Source organism: Eptatretus burgeri, chromosome 1, assembly GCF_056783735.1.
Source record: "Eptatretus burgeri isolate ZD-2024b chromosome 1, Ebu_testis_v1, whole genome shotgun sequence".
In the NCBI taxonomy this organism is placed as follows: domain Eukaryota; kingdom Metazoa; phylum Chordata; class Myxini; order Myxiniformes; family Myxinidae; genus Eptatretus; species Eptatretus burgeri.
In genome coordinates, this window is record NC_140961.1 from 153,377,923 (window position 1) to 153,394,460 (window position 16,538).

At 45.5% G+C, this 16,538-nt stretch overlaps 2 long non-coding RNA genes across 2 annotated transcripts in view; one reads left to right on the plus strand and one right to left on the minus strand.

Moving 5' to 3' along the window:
• The first annotated feature begins 5,092 nt into the window (after nucleotides 1-5,092).
• The window catches only part of LOC147035778 (uncharacterized), a 97,282-nt gene continuing 85,836 nt past the window's right edge, over nucleotides 5,093-16,538 (plus strand). Inside the window, exon 1 of the long non-coding RNA XR_015049593.1 lies at nucleotides 5,093-6,208. This is a non-coding gene — a long non-coding RNA (uncharacterized LOC147035778). The remainder of the gene's footprint in view (nucleotides 6,209-16,538) is intronic.
• LOC147035779 (uncharacterized) overlaps nucleotides 14,393-16,538 on the minus strand; it is a 42,737-nt gene continuing 40,591 nt past the window's right edge. The window contains exon 4 of the long non-coding RNA XR_015049589.1: nucleotides 14,393-16,538. This exon is cut by the window's right edge and continues 262 nt beyond it. This is a non-coding gene — a long non-coding RNA (uncharacterized LOC147035779).

A 16,538-nucleotide genomic window follows, 5' to 3' on the forward strand; every position in this document is an offset into this window, starting at 1 on the left:
TGTGCCAAGGAAGAAGAAGTCGCTGTGGGGAAAGTCAGTGAAGTGACCTCAGCTTTTGGAGCATCTTGTTGTTTGGGTCTGGGAGAAGAGAGTAGAGAGTTTTGCCATCTCAACACTTGCTCTCAGGCTGAAGGCAAAGAGCTTAGCAAAGGAAGTTCGCATTGGGGATTTCACAGCCAGCCCTTCATGGACCTACAGGTTCATGGTACACCATAACTGTCGGTTCAACGCTGCACATACAACAGTCAGGGAATTTTGTTGGTTCTGGGAACGTCCCTTTTCACGATGGATGTTTTGGAAATCAATGTAGGGTGAAGAAGAATATACTCTCTCAAAGGACACTGGATACCATGGACCAGAGTTGCAGGGCCAGGCTTGAGGGAAGAGCTGAGGTGTTCAGGTAGTTGAGGAGTAAAACTGTACGTGCGCTGAGGATGAACAAGGAGTCCTATGTCCAAGGAATCTGTGAGGGGAAAGACCATCACCTGTGGTCAGGTGATTCTCGTCCTGCTACCAGGGGAATTTGTGCATTGCATTCCTCCAAGCCTAACTCTCGGTTTGCTGCAGTTAGAGCGAAGGGTGGTGTGTTATTGACAGAGGAGTGTGAAATGAAGGCCTGCTGAGTTGGTTACTTTGAGAGGCTGTACCAGGCTAACCTAGTAACAGGTACCATGTACCTGTACTAGGTAACAGCTTAAACCAGCTGTTAAGTTGGATATCAGGGGTGTCACTATCATTGTTGCTGACCCTGCAATCAACTGTGATCCACCTTCATTTGTGGAACCACAGGCTGGGGTGAACCAGTTGAAATAGTGTAGAGTTCCTGGGATCTGTGGCATCCATCCTGAACCTCTCAATGCTGGTGGAAATGCTGTACTCATGTCATTACATGCAGTTCTGTGCTCTGCCTGGAGCACAGGCATCATCCAAACTCAATGGAAGAGGGGCCTTGTTGTCCCTCTCTGGAAAGGGAAAGGTGATCAGAAGGACTGCAACAACTACCGAAGGGTGACGCTGCTCTCAATGCCGGGCAAGGTATTTGCTCGGATAATTATTGATCGGGTTCGACACCATTTGCATGAGCACCAGCGCCAGAGCAGTCAGGCTTTACACTAAATATTTCAACGATTGACTGTATCCTTGCCCTTCGGGACCTCACCGAACGCAGAAGAGAGATTGCTTGCTGCCTATGTAGATCTATGCAAAGCATTCGATTCAGTGAATCGGGATGCCCTCTCGGGGATTATTGGTCTATGTGAGGTGCCACCAAAACTGATCAAACTAATGTCTTTTTTTGTGTAAATTGCCGCGGCTCGTTTGTATACATTGTTTACAGCTATGGGGGCATGAGACAAGAGGGGCAGAAGAGGGAAGGACAAAACAGTAGGGAACAGAGACATAAGGAGATCTGAAGAAGGGAGAGGGATGGGGCGGGGAACATGGGGTATACAAGATGTACATCACAGGGACTTTCAGGAAGGAAAGCAGGGAATTTGAAGAAGGTGAGTTTGGGGTGGATTAACTGGGGTGGAAAAGATCAAGGTTTTGGATGGGGGAAGATAAGAGGTGGTTGTGAACGGCTGTTTTGAAGGCCTGGAGGGAAGAATGGGATTGAATAGAGTGAGGGAGTTTATTACAAAGGCAGGGAAAAGAGGAATAAATGAGTGAAGGTGAGCAGTCATGGAGAACAGTGAGCAGTGAGCAGTCTGAACTATTCTCTTTCACTGAGAGGACTGAGATGTGGTAATACCATCTCTGACTTATTTCCAGTTTTTACTGGTGGTCATCAGGGTGTGTACTGGCCTCCACACTTTTCAATGATTGCATGGAATGTATTCTGTGGAGGATGTCAGAGCGATGGAGCTTTGGTGCATTATTTTGGAATTTCAAAATCCCTGACCTTTATTTCACAGATGATGCATTCATCTTTGCGAAGACCATGTATATCCTTTTGAGGACCCTCAAGGTGCTGACTGAGGAGTCGGAGCTGCTGCAATTATGGGTTTCCTTGGTCAAAACTAAGATCCAGGCTTTCAATGACATCTTGGATGCTGTTATCTTTTCTGTACCTGTTTGTGGTGAGGATGTTGATGTCACGGAGAAATTCACTTACCTTGGCAGTGATATTCACGTCTCTGCTGGCTTTGAGCCAGAGGTCAATAGACGTCTGGGTTGCGCCTGGGGAGTCATGGATTTACTGGCTCATGGGGTTGTGGGGCTGTCGGTTCCTGTGTGGGAGGATGAAAGTCTGAGTCTTCAGGTCCTCAGTGCTTCCAGTCCTGCTCTATGGATGTGACATTGGACTATGACCAGGTATCTGAGGTGGAGACTTCATTCCTTTGGTACCAGGTCTCTTCATAGAATCCCTGGCTATCGCTGGTCCTGCATTGTGTCTAACGAGCGGTTGCTGAGAGAGAGTAAAATGAGATTTTTTACCTCCATATTCCATGAGCGTCCACTGCGGCTGTGTGGACATGTGGCTCATTTTCCTGACGCTGATCCTGTTCACTAGATTCTCTCTGTGAGGGAACCTCGTGGGTGGAGGAGGCCATTGGGCTGACCACATGCCTCGTGGTTGCAACAGTGTGGCATCTCAAGGAGATGGGGATGGGGATGAGCCAGGCATTTGCCTGGGGTTTGGCAAGACAGAGTTCCTGGAGTACTGGCAGAAAGTGGACACAGTGAGCCCTGCTCCAGTGCATTACTCCCCCATTCCTGACCTGACCTGTTTGGATATGTATCACATTTGGAATGGTTCTGTCCTGTGTTCATTTCCCTCCTTCCACAATCCTTGCCTGGTTGGGTGAGTCCACATTTATGTTCAATTTACTTTCAAAATAAAATGATTAATGTTTTACATATTTTAAAACTTTGGGTTGAATGCACTCGCCCAGAGACAAAGTTACTTCCACGCGTTGGAATCACCTTCATGGCTTCAGCTGTGATTGCGTTAGATCAGGCGACAGTTTAACATTGTTTTGAGAGCAGAGGAAGAAGAAGGGCAAATTGCGAATTTAGGAGTCTCTCCTTCTGGTACTTTAGCTATGTATTCTGGTATCTTTTAAAATTTTGGTCATTCAGAAAACACTCGAGAATATAAGGAATGGCTTTAAGTATGCATGCAAAGTTTCAAGCAACTAGGTTTCATGGCTTTGGAATTAGGCCAAAAAAAAAAAAAATGTTGCATTGGCGTAACCCGCCCGACCCTAAAAATTCCGCCGACCCTACGTTTTTTTTTTTTTTTTTTGCTATCGAAAAATTTTGCCGACCCTATTTTATTGCTTTTTTGTTGTTTTGCTATCGTTTTCAAGTATCTTGTTGATTGCGATCGCGATCGCAAAAACCCGGAAGTGTTTCGGACAGAACCCGCCGACAAAAAGGGTGGTACTCGAGCCGGGGGAGATTTTGGGAGGGATTTATTAGGAAAAAAAAAAATAAAAAAAGATCCCGACCGACCTACCCTATTTTTCAGTGACCCGTTACGCCAATGCAACATTTTTTTTTTTTGGCCTTATGAAGGAGATACACACACACACACACACACACACACACACACACACACACACACACACACACACACACACACACACACACACACACACACAAACACAGACACATTGACATATGGAACGGTTTCTCTGTATTACGTATGGTATCCGATGTTGCAGCCAGTTTTCTTTTGGAATTACAGCACCTGAAGAACTCATTTTTCTTTTTAAAGTCCACTTTTACGTTGTCCTTAATTTTTGATATGTCCCTAATTATGTGGCTGCAGGTAACTTCGAAGTCTCAACAAGTTTCGCTCTATTCATCATTACGATAATTCTTGGACTGGTGTTTGTGTGTTTGTTTGTCAGGCTACTCCTACAGTTCTGGGCCAATTACATCCAGACTTATTTCAGAGGATCAGCATAACACAAGTTAATGTATAGAGGTGTTTTATTTTTGCCGGTGGTCTTGGGGGGGGGGGAGGAGGAGTGTGAGGGAGGGGGAGGAGGGTGAGGGAGGGGGAGGAGGGTGAGGGAGGAGGAGGAGGGTGAGGGAGAGGAGGAGGGTGAGGGAGGAGGACGCAAATTTTCCATGTAAATGTGTATCGTGTCGCACTGTCTCCAGGTGTGGGAGGGTATTACAAGTCTCCATCACTTGCAGTGCAGTATTCCTGTCCCCACCTTTTCTAGTGGAGTGATGTGTTTTGAATTGTAAGCAGTAGTGATGTGTTTTTGCTTCATGCACGTAAACCGGGTTATTTATTTTTCCTATACCGAGCTGTCACTTGCCTCTTCACCGCCAAAATAAAGGTGTGCTTGGACCAAGATCGCCCATGGGTGGGTATTCTGATAGTGTTCAAAATTACACGAACTTTCATCCATCAGGTCATCAGTTATGAGCCCTCGCGTTTGACTATTTTACTTCCGGAGTCGAAATTTTTATCTGTCCAAGTTTGTGGGGTTCACCCCGATGAGAATAAAATAGGGGCAATACCCCTGGGCGCTCATCTGGTAGAATAACGATACTGAGGATGAAGTCAACATGGAACAGAATCATTAAAATGTACCAACAAAACAATGTTACAGAAAATACCTATTTTTTTTGGGGGGGGGAGGTGGGGCAAACCCACCCCACCCCACCTGTAATCCCTCTCAGACCCCGATTTTTATTATTATTATTATTATTATTATTATTATTATTATTATTTTTTTTTTTTATAGCATGAGCAAATTTTGGCAGATCACGGGTGATGAAGGTTGTGATCAAGTTTCATCAAAATTATGTTTGTAGCTTCGGACAAGAAAGCGAACACATATTTTTGATGGGACACCCCCCTGTACACCCCTGAGACACCGATTTATTTATTTATTAAATTGATGCCATGAACAAACTTTGCTAAATCACGGGTGATGAAGGTTGTGGTCAAGTTTCATCAAAATTGTGTGTGCAGTTTTCGAGAAGCAAGCAAATACCTATTTTGGTTGCCCACCACTCTCCCCCCTTTCCGTAGGAATTTTAAGTCTCTGTGTTAAATTTGCATACAGGAAAACCGTTCCACACAAAAAAGGGGGGGCGGGGTTCGGGGAGCTTTGCACTTCCCTTGATTCCTGCAGGGGTCTCTACTTCTAACAACACCGCCATTGCATATTTGTACTGCACAAGAACAGAACTCAAGCTAATAGCAAATTAGCAAAAACTAACAAAAAGCAAACAACTATGCCACTTCGGTGCAATTTGTTTTGAAAGCCATTAAGTGGACATGTTGGCCAATGGACATTCCAAGTTTCAGCTCGTTTCAATGAATAGCCTTTGAGATATGAGGCCAACACATTTTGGACGGATGGACAGACTGATTGACACTAACGTGGATTTTGAGGGTTTTCATGAAAAACTCAAGAATGCAGAATGATTAACATATTTTCTCAACGTACAAAGGATTTATTTCTGAAATTTGCAGTTGATTTCATCCAGGAGAAGCTGAGAAACGAATTTTCAGTCCCTGAGTTAAAGTTGCATACAGAGAAACCGTTCCATATCTGGGAAGGGGCACTTTTGTGCCGCCCTTGATTCTATTTTACCTGCAAGGTTTGCTATTTCACATAATTACTGAGTATTTTCATCACTTTATGATTTTAGATTTCTCTTGAGCTCAACTAAGTTACCTTTTAATATATTTTCTTGGGAATAATTGTGTTCAATGAAAATGAGCAATCACTTCAAATCTTCTATAATCACCTCGATTGGTTTATGGAGATAATCGACCTAATGTAGTGTGAATGATCCTTCAATTGCCTGAGCTGAAAATTTGATTTAATGACGAGTCTCACTGCAGATTCATTTGCAAGAATAAAACATAAGTCAAGGAAAGTTTACATCAGATTTAACGTGGAGTTGTGTGTGTGTGAAAGGGGGTTTCTACTGTTGTTCATGAGAAACTTGGGTGAATTGGAGAGGTTTCTGGAAACTCTTCTTTCATTAAAGTTCTGTTTTGTGTATTTATATTGATTTTAACACAAATATAAATGATGATGCTTGGTATTCTGTTCTTACACCTGCCTCTTGTTAGTGCAAATATTTGCAAACTGTTCATCGGGAACGATCTCAAAGGGATGTTTTCAGATGGAGACATCATTCTGGGGGGAGTTTTTCCCATGCATGAAACAACAATGGAAGATCATCCCGTTTTGAAAGGACATCCTCCAGTACCTGTTTGCATCAAGTAAGATATATGAATTTGGTATTTCTCATCTGGCATGTCAATTTGTCGCTGTGTATTGAAAACACTCCAATTCAAATAATTTAAAATTGCAATTTTAAATTATTTATTTGATATTTGATCTGTGTCTTAAGGTGTTTTCTTGGTGACCCTGCGAGGGTCTGAAGCAGCCATGTTTTTTGGCCTGCTCAACCAGGACTTGATTTGGAAAAGACCACAAAAATTTCTGAACGATAACGGTTTTTTTTCCACTTTTCTCACTCATATTATCGAATGCACTGCCCTCACTCCCCCACACCCCTTGGTATACCTCTGGCTACGGCTTCTCCTCCACTCCCAACTCATGTATATTAGTGGGGCAACTTAGCTAAATATAGCATAACAATTGTGCATTTTGTGAGGAAAGCACCAAATTTGGCACACTAGTAGCCTATCATATTATGAACAGATTTGGATATGAGGCCATCTCAAATTCAGCTGCTGATGGCTGTGGCAGCCATTTTCCACTGCCATCAAAAATTTTGAGATGGCCCAATATCCAAATCTGTTCATAATATGATAGGCTACGAGTGTGCCAAATTTGGTGCTTTCCTCACAAAATGCACAATTGTTATGCTAAGTTGCCCCACTATATATGTGTACTGTACCATCCCCCAAACAGTGATGACTCCATTTACACATCACTGCCCGAAAACATGAACCAACTTCTATCTTCTCATCCAAACTCTCTCTTCCTCATATGTGGTGACTTCAATTGTCATCATGCCAGTTGGGTGGGTGTGGATACCTCTCTCATCTGTCATGGCACCTCAGCAAAAGCTTTCTGCAACTCATTGGGACTGACTCAATCGGTCAATTTCCCGACCCGGATCTCCACCAATGGTACTCCATCTCTTCTGGATCTGATTTTGACAAATTTCCCTAAAAATATCCACTGTTCTTCCTCCACTCCAATCGGTTCTTCTGACCACGTGCTTGTCAAAGTGGACATCTCTCTGGCTGTTATCAGAGAAACACCTCAGCGCCCTCGAGTCTGGCATTTCACTCAAGCCGACTGGCAGGGAGGGTCTCCAAGCAGCCATAAACTTCTATACTGGTCTCCTATCACTACTTTAACCAACATCAACTCATCTTGGGAATTCTTTCACAGAAACTTGCTCTCCCTCATGCACAGATTTATCCCCTCTCGTTTTCAGTTGTCCTCCCCTTCCTCCTGCCCATGATTCAATGCAGCTTGTGGCGAGGCAGTTGTCCTGAAACAACTTGCCTTTTCCTCATGGAAAGCAAACCCAACTGAGGGAAATCTCAGTTCCTTCCATAAATCTTGGAAAAAGTGTGTATCTACCCTCAGGAGAGCCAGATAACAACATCTTTCCAAGCTCAATTCTGAACTCTCAAACCTCTCTGCCTCCTCCAAATCCTGGTGGCATCTGATCAATTCAGTTTCTGGTGTATGTTCCCGCTTCATCCCTCCCTTACCTCAAATGGCCACACTGCTGATACCGCACGTGAAAAGGCTGAATGTCTCAACTCGGTGTTTGCATCAAAACTTTGTGTCCGAAAACCATCACTTTCTGTACCCACCTTACCCAGTCAGACACAAATGTCCCTGGACTCTGTGTCATTTTCTTCTGACAAGTTGGAGAGCTTGCTGTCAAACCTCGACTCAGATTCTGCAACTGGTCCAGACGGCATCAGCCCACGTGTCCTAAAAACTTGCTCCTCTGCTCTTGCTCACCCTCTCTCTCTTCTATTCACCCTCTCATTTGCTCAATGCCATCTGTTTGGAAATCAGCAAACATCACTGCCCTGCATAAAACAGGCACAAAAACAGATCCCTGCAACTACAGACCAATCGGCCTTCTCCCAATCATCAGCAAGGTTATGGAATACATCATTCCTTCAGACATTAAATCCTTCCTCTTCTCCAATAGCTTGATTTCCGATCATCAATTTTGATCAGACCAGGTCACTCTAGCCTGGATATGCTGCTTCTGCTCTCCCAACAATGGGTGGAGGTCCTCAATGCCGGACAATAAATCAGAGCCATATACCCAGACATATTTCTAGTGTTTGACACTGTCTGGCACCCTGCCCTGCTTCCCAAACTCTCTTACTATGGTATCCAAGGACATCTCCTTTCATGGCTCACAGACTTCCTCTCCTGTTGCAGTCAACATCTGACCCTAAATGGAGTTCTTTAGTCCCCTCTTCCTGTCCAGGCTGGAGTTCCTCAAGGCAGCGTTCTGGGCCCTGCTCTTTTTCTGGTTTTCATCAATGATCTCTCTGACTCTCTGGCACATCCTCTTTCTCACTATGCTGATGACTCCACCCTCTGCCGTACCATCTGTCATTCCTCATACCGGCAAGCAGCAGCTTCTTCGCTCACTGCAGATCTGGATAAAATCATAAACTGGTCCAACATGTGGAACATGTCTTTCAATCCGGACAAATCTTACACTCTCACTTTGGCTCTCTGAAAGGACTGTTTGGACCCCCCCCCATCTACTTTCTCAACAATCCTCTGGAAGAAGTCCTTTCTTTCAAGCTTCTGGTTCTCACTATCTGCCATGATCTCTCGTGGGAAAGCCACATTTCCAACTTGGCCTCCAAAGCCAGTTGCCGAATGGGAATCCTCCATCATGCAAAGTCTTCCTCAGCCCACCTGAGCTCCTGACCACATACAAAGCTTTCATCCACAGCCTGTTGGAGTACTGCTCTCCACTCTGGGCTGGTGCTCCTGCCTCCCACCTTTCTTAGCTTCACGCTGTAGAAACCAAGGCATTTCGGATCATTGGTGCCTACCACGATGAGGCTGAGACTTTGGGCCTCTCACTCTCTCACTGCATGCAGGTCGGTGGTCTTTCTGTCTTCTACCGTCTCCTCTCTGGCCTCGCCCCCTGCTCTGTCTGCGATTTGTCCCCACCATATTTCTGCAGGGCACTCAAGGTCTGCTAACAACCCCCTTCTGGTAAAACTACCAAAATCACGAATAACTGCTCACCTGCACTCTTTCAGTCCTCTTTTTTCCTGCCTTTGGAATAAACTCCCTCACTTTGCTCAATCCCACTCTTCCCTCAAGGTGTTCAAAAGAGCTATTCACCACCACCTCTTATCTTCCCCCATCCAAATCCTCGATTTTTTCGAACCCCAATAAACCACCCCAAACCCAGCTCCTTCAAATTCCATGCTTTCCTTCCTGAATGTCCCTGTAATGTCCATTGTGTGTCCTCCATGTTCCCCGCCCCATCCCTCTCCCTTCCACAGATCTCCTAATTTCTCTGTTCCCCACTGTTTTGTCCTTCACACTCCCGCCCCTCTTGTCTCATGCCCCCCTTGCTGTGCGTTGTGTGTTAGCTCTCATATGAACCTTGACAAGGTATACAAAAAAAAAAATAATGCCTGTTTATCAGAGCTAGGAATTCCTGGGTACATTGCATTTCTTATAAACACCTGGAGACATCAGCGTTCATTGCTTTATTTCATTGCCGCACTTGCTATCACCACAGGTATCTCTTAAACTTAGGAGGATTACAAAATTTAAGCTCCAGAATCAAACTTGCAGGCAGTTCCGACTCCGAGAAAAGTGTTCATTTTTCCAATTCGGACATATTTGACATTTCGGTGTCTCCAGGAGTTGTATGTTTAATGTGTTGCTAATGGCGTGCCAAACGAGCTGGTTTTTCTCATCCGTTTCATTTGCGTGCTTATGCCACTTGGCGAGTGCTCTCCAAGCTGCTTACTTGTTCATTTCTCTCAATGGAACATCGATTAGACAGACGCACCTTTATGCCTGTGTTTGGCCATGCGGTGCTGTGCAGTTGGTGCCTCGGGGGGGGGGGGGGGTGGGGGGTGTCTCATCCACACAAAATGTGCAATTTAAGACAGGACATCGTTTTGTTTTACCTTTTTGTGTGATCTCCTTTTAATATAATCCACCCCTCATTTCAACATCGACACGTATATAAAAACAATAAGGTCCATCGGACCAGGTGTTCGCCATGCTTGTTGTGTCTGTGTTGGCATAGGGTGTCGATCGACATTTTGTGTTCTGTGCCTTGATATATTTTTCAATTGAATTTCGCTAATTTCCCACTTGAATTGCTCTTTCAAAGAACTCTGTTAAAAGGGAAATCTTTGTGTTTGTAATTTTTCTGTATTTTATGCATATAGACATTTGTGTGTGTATATATTGTTACGGCTGTAGAAATTTGCAATACATCAGAAAGGTCCTCACGTGAGATATATCGATAAGTTCATGTGAAGTTAGTCCACACCCGTTGCTTAGAGGGAATATGTGTGATTCATCTGGGCTGCGACGCTTTGAGTTAGCCATTTTTCTTTCTCTATCGTTATTTTGGACCAATAAGCCTGCCAACAACGCAAGCACCACCACCTTCACCTCTTTACCTCCACAACTCCACCCCGCAAACATCGCTTCAACGCCATTCTCAAACGACGCCCGCCAACAACCAAACCACCACAGCAAACCCCCCACCACCTTCGCCGTTCTCCTTCCTCAACCATCAACCACACCACCTGACAACACCGAACGTCGTGCTGTCCAGGGCCCGTTCGGTGATTGTTGCCGAACGCGTCGAGCCGCAAGTACAAATGGATGCCTTTACGGGAGAGGAAATTCGGATCAGGAGAGGCTCACGCCCCTTTTTGCCCGACCAATGGCTAAACGTCGGGTGGTGTGGCCCCACCCCCAAGCGCGATGCATGTGGATTCCTTGTACTAGGAAATTCGGATCAGGAGAGGCTCACGCCCCTTTTTGCCCGACCAATGGCTAAACGTGTTGTGCTCTGCTGGTTGGGCTGGTCGAGTGAAGACAAAGGTCGTCGTTGAGGTTGTCGTTGCTGGGTCGAGGGACGAGTCGCGGAGTGAAGCAGTTACACGGAAGAGGGCTCAGGGGCGAGAGTTCACCGGAGTCGGTGTGGTCCCAAGGCCCCGCTAGCGGGACGGAGCATCCGCCATTTCTCTCACTCCACCCCGAGCATCAACAATTTCCCCCCCATCTGCGCTGAGATAGCACCGGTAACCCCGTCCGTTCCCCACCCCAACCGTAGTGTCGACCGACCAACACGTGCCTGCGCAACGCACGCCGATAGGAGCTCACCGACCACGCCAGGGGCACGGAGTCAGGCACGTTATGCTGACATTGCGGCTAGACCGCCATCGCGCCATGAGGGTGCGGGTAAGACCCTTTCGGTCTCGTGGACCTGGCCGCTCACCCAGGTCCCACGTACATTTGGTCCACAGACCTGTCTGCCCCCTTGCCTATGAGGGTGGCTTGTATTTGCTTTTTGTGTAAATGTGTGTATGTGGCGCCAGTCTTTTAAGTAAACCTGGATAATTACTTGTACATTGCTTTATTCGGTTGTAGCTCTGCGTTGCTTTCATTGCTTTGACTGTTATATGTGCATTCTTACTGTATGGCTGCGAATACGTGCTTGCCTTGTGTGTGTGTGTGTGTGTGAAATAAAAGTGCTTGTCAAACTGTTTCCCGTTTCGTTGCGTCCTTTCCTTCGTTTGAAAGTTCCATCTTGCATCACGTAAGGGATTGGTAGTGGGTGTAGACATCCAAAAAATAATCTGAACCGTCGAGGTCGGCGATAACTCCGCTCGGTTATCCCTGCAGCACGGAACAAGCCGCTTAAGCGGTTTGTGTCCGGAGTCGACCTGCGGCGTGGTACAACTCCTTGGTATGCTACCCGCGCGGGTACTTAGGTATATCGACATTCGGCGATTCACCCTATTTCGCGCGGGTAGAATGCGGACTGGGTTGTGGTGAGGTTAAACCCCCACCCGTGGCTAGCTCCTTGGCGGTAGTTCCAAGAGGGTCATGACTGAATTGTCCGTTCCGGTGGGCGATGCGGTCACCATTCGAGTCACGTGGCCGATCGCACGCCGGCCGGGCGAAATTCGTAACACTGGTGTCCTGGAGTGGGATTCAAATCCATCCCGCCTCCAACTAAATTTACGGAACCGGATCAAGGGTGAGTAGAGTGACCCTCCGTGTTCCATATAAATTACGAGCAATTTAAATTTAATCCCTTACGAGAAATAAGATGGAGTCTCAAGGCGAGCGGGAGCCGGGGGTAAAAATGGATTTAGAATTGTTAGAATCCATGGTCCAGGATGAAATCCACGAGCAGGAAATGCTGGTTGTACAGGACGAACTCCCCCAATCAAACCCAGAGCCCGAAATGGGTGCAGCAGCGGCCGCGGTGTATGACATCTCCCTCCCCCTCTCCGCCAAAACCCCCCGATCCTTGCCGAATCGGCTCAGCCGAGCGCACCCGACATGGCCCAGCTATGCGCCATGCTGGCGGGAATGAACGCGAATATGCAACAAATGCAAAGCAGAATGAATGCGAATATGCAACAAATGCAAAATGAAATGAAGGCGAATTTAAAAGAAAACGCAAAGGAAATAAAGGAAGAATTGACGAAAGAAATAAAAAAAAACAGCATGGAGGCAAATACGCAAATACTGCAGGGTGAAATGCAGCACGTGGGGCGATGCCTGCAGGAGAAAATAATTCGTGAGACGTGTTGGGCGACGGTAGTGACGGAGAAAGCAACAGTGACGGTGACACAGAGGGAAAAACTAAATGGGGTGACCGAAACATGTGAGACGAGACACAAGGTGACGACGGAAATAATAAAATAAATAACAGAGACAAAGAAGGAAATAGAAGTATTGCCAGAGACGCGGGAGATAGAAAAAGTAGAGGAGAGACTACATGATAAAGACGGGGTGAAAGACTAGCACACACACATGGAGGTGGTGGAGGACAATGAGGAGGAGCTCAGGGAATGTGTTGTGACCCGCTGCAAGCAGCCGGATAGCCTCCTTCAGGAATGGAGGGAGACGCTATGCTCCCTTAAAGCGGATCTCGACCAGGTGGGTCTGGTCGGGCCGAGCGAGTTAAAGGGAGCGAGTGCTGTTGACGGGTGCACACGAAGCTTGGGGGGTATGAAGGCCCCGGAACCCCTTGTGGCACGATTCCCCAGCGTGATTGTTCCTGTGTGTGTTTAGGAGTGTGGCGAAATGTGTGCTGAAACGCGCGCAAAGCGTGGGTGAAAGGCGTTGTGTGAAAGACACCGTGTGTGTGAGAGAGCGGTATGTAAGGGAGATGACGGTGAGCATGTGGGAGCACGCAGCCGCGTCTCCCGGTGTGAATGTCATGGAGTGGTGTATGAGCGTCGTGACATGCAGGTGTGCGTGGGTTGAATGGCGACGGAGACTGCGACAGATGGACAAAGGCCGGGTAGCGGCCGTAGCTGGATTGGGGACCGCGCCGGATTAAATATTTAGGCTTATTTCTAGAAATTGAAGCGTATGAACAAAAAAATTGGCAGAACTTCCTGGAAAAAATTAAATTGAAACTGGCAAGGTGGAGAAGATTGTACCACCTTCTCTCGCTTAAGATACGGGTGTCAATCATAAACAACCTGGTGGTTCCTTTTATTTGGCATAGAGTTATCAAACTTGAACCTCCGAGATGCTTGGTCACAGGCATTCAGAGGGTTCTGACTGATTTTTTTTCTGGGGTGGCCACCATTGGCTGGGCCCAGACATGGTCTGCAGACCCTGAAATGTGGGTGGTCAAAATCTGATGCATATCCCAAGTCGGATAATGGCATTCCGGATTTCCATGATTAAGCACATACTGTAAAGTGAGTGTGTTCCTTGGCGACCTCTCACAAACGCCTTGTTGCAGAAAGTGGAAGGTCTGAAATATGACCGTGAACTTTTCCTCATCGACCTGCAACACGTTGACATGTCTCAGCTCCCCAGTTTTAATCAGAGCCTTTTGAATGCTTGGAAAGTCCTCGGAGTGCAACGTTTAGAGGTATCATACGATGCTCAAAAGTTTGTCCATGAGCAATTAGTTCGGAATCCTTTATTCTCTAGAATTTCAACCTCCAGGTCGTTTATTCATTGTTTCACCAGTGTTGGAATAAACAGAGTGCGAGACCTGCTGCATCCATCCTTGAATGCCTGGCTACCTGTAAGCTCACTTTAATTACAAACTGGTGTTCATTCTGCTCGTATTGTGGAAAATGTCTTGAAAGCAGTAATTCAAACCTTTCGTCCCTCATATCATCAAGTACCTGATTATCGTACCTACTGTCAGAGAAATAAAATCAAATCACTCCTTTATACATGCAAAAGATCGTTTAATGTATTCACACGTGTGGAGAGAGAGCCTGAGGCAATCTCCAGGCAATCTCTGCTTTCTCTATTCAGAGTCAAACCTTTTATGAAACTCAGTGTGGGTGCAGTTTTCAACCCAGACTGCTGACACAGCAAAGGTTTTAATCAAACAAGTGTTAAACTCCCCTCAAAAGGAAAGAATGTCATACCACAATACCTCCATGCCAAAGGTCAAGCAAGCCAATGATTAAAACAAGCAACATCTATGGATCTTGATTAACAGACTGTGGACGTGGTGCTCAAACCCAGGTTTTACAAAGGCAACAACTTTCCATGTCCACACAGAGTACATTAATTTAGTTTTTATACTTCCACAGTTTCCTCCAATTTGTTCATACAAAATAATGAAATGTACTGCATGAACGACCTTACAACTTATTAATTTGACTTTGGCTAGCCCTGGAGCTCCCCCCTCCCTCCCTAAATCCCTCTTGCTCTCTACAGCAGGCCCACATCCTGGCTCGTGGATGAGTCTCCTCAATTCTTGGGGTGCCATCACCTCCCTACTTCTTTATCATGGAGTGGGATCGAGGCAGGGAATCAAGAAGGAAGAACTTCCGGACACACCAAATAATGCTATCTAGGCAACCGTCGTAGCTAAGCTTTGCACAGACTCATTTATCTGGGGTTTAGATCATCATTATCATTATCTCCTACCATCGTCATTTCCATGCTATAATCATCTAACAAGTATTGTTGTAACTAACAATTTCTGAATTTTCATGAATTTATCATTTTCTTTCTCCACACGAATGTTTTCCTGAATCATTATTTCCAACAAGAGCCACCAGCATGGTGTCTGGATGGGTGCATATGCAAGCTGCTTCCTCAGTCTAGTCCCGTGGGAAATATCCTATATGAACTCGTTCAGCAGAAGGTATTCCTCGTCAGCTTCTCCCACCACCATTACTGCAAAAACTCTCATACACACTCCGTTCAGAGCTTTCAAGCAGAAAATAATGACCATAATGGCTACAAAGATCATAAGTCATATAAAAAGCCAGTGTAAAATCCAGGCCCCCATCCCCAAAATATGGACTTTATTTCCATGTCAAACTGGTCACCTAACTGCGATGATACATGTTTCTCATAGGGTTCATTCCCTCTAGTACCATCGTAATACAACGTACAATGAGACAGTTTCTTCCATCGGGATGCATCATTTCAGAGCCTTGCAATCAAATCTGTTAATTCCCCCATGAAGCTAGCAAGTGCACAAGACTCTCTGTTCAATTGAAATGATGCAGCTGAATAATTTCATTCCCACCAGTGCACTAAAGGTCCCTCATTGTACTGTAACAAGCTCAATACCTATTCACTAGACTCCTAAGAATATGCCATATATCCTAATACCCATATCTAAGAATATGCCACCCTGCATGTGCCTTACTGTGCATCTCAATTGACATAGTATAGTATATCCCATCCCAGCAAGTTCACCGGGGAATCAGTCACAAATAAAAGGCATGATGCTCTACCAAGGATCCTATTTCTACCTTTAATTTCTTCATCAGTGGGGTTTACATGGGCACCCACGTTAGGCCCACTATTTTAACTTGTTAGGATGACATTGGCACATTTGGTAGATCAGTTGGTCCAATTGGCGAGCGAGTGATTATATATTATTCATACGCTTTCCTCTTTACATTTGCTCGTGCTAATCCACATGTCTTTGCCAGCTTCTGAATACATACCCCTAACCCAGCAATTTAAATGAGGACCTCTCATTAAGCCATTGTTACACAATACTCCAAGTTCCTTACACTGTGTCCTAACATCAGTTTAATAGGATTTACAAACTCCATGGATATTTCTCTACCCATTTAGAAAACATCGACCTTTACTTCGGTGTTTATGTACTAAAAATATTCCATCATTGAAAAGATAACAAATTCTAAAATTCTCTAAACAGTCCCAACTTAAAAAAACCCATTCCATATTTCATCTATCCACTCGCTTTGTTCAGTGAAACACTTCCTGGTTTTCTGCTATACAGCACACTTGAGTCTATGCAAAAATCTCTGCTTGACGTGCATAAATGGATGAATGAGATTCCCACTATCCCTATCTACTATCCAGACAATCATAAACCATCTCGTGGGG